Source organism: Alligator sinensis, unplaced genomic scaffold, assembly GCF_000455745.1.
Source record: "Alligator sinensis unplaced genomic scaffold, ASM45574v1 scaffold278_1, whole genome shotgun sequence".
In the NCBI taxonomy this organism is placed as follows: Eukaryota; Metazoa; Chordata; order Crocodylia; family Alligatoridae; genus Alligator; species Alligator sinensis.
This window is the reverse complement of record NW_005841952.1, coordinates 3196708-3196970: the sequence shown is the minus strand read 5'-3', so window position 1 is coordinate 3196970 and position 263 is coordinate 3196708. Positions and strand designations below refer to the sequence as shown.

Below are 263 nucleotides of genomic sequence, written 5' to 3'. Positions count from 1 at the left end.
CGGTCTGCTTAATTTCAGCCTCCCAAATCCTTCCCGTTTGAGCTCTGGTTTAATCTCACTTTTTAAATTCCTTTGGGGCCTCTTAATCCAAGCAATCCCCAAGCTAAATAAATAAATGGTTATTACCTGTAGACTGGCTGAAGGGAGTTGACCAACCCTACTTAGACACAGGGACTTCAATTCTTGAGATCAGCTCCTTCACTCTGCCTCACGTGGAATTAACTTGACCACCGGTGTATTTGTTTCGCAAGCCAAATGCTGCG

General features: G+C 44.5%; 1 protein-coding gene across 1 annotated transcript in view; it reads left to right on the top strand.

Moving 5' to 3' along the window:
- JAM3 (junctional adhesion molecule 3) overlaps positions 1 to 263 on the top strand; it is an 11292-nt gene that overhangs the window by 369 nt on the left and 10660 nt on the right. The gene's annotated exons all lie outside the window — the stretch shown is intronic.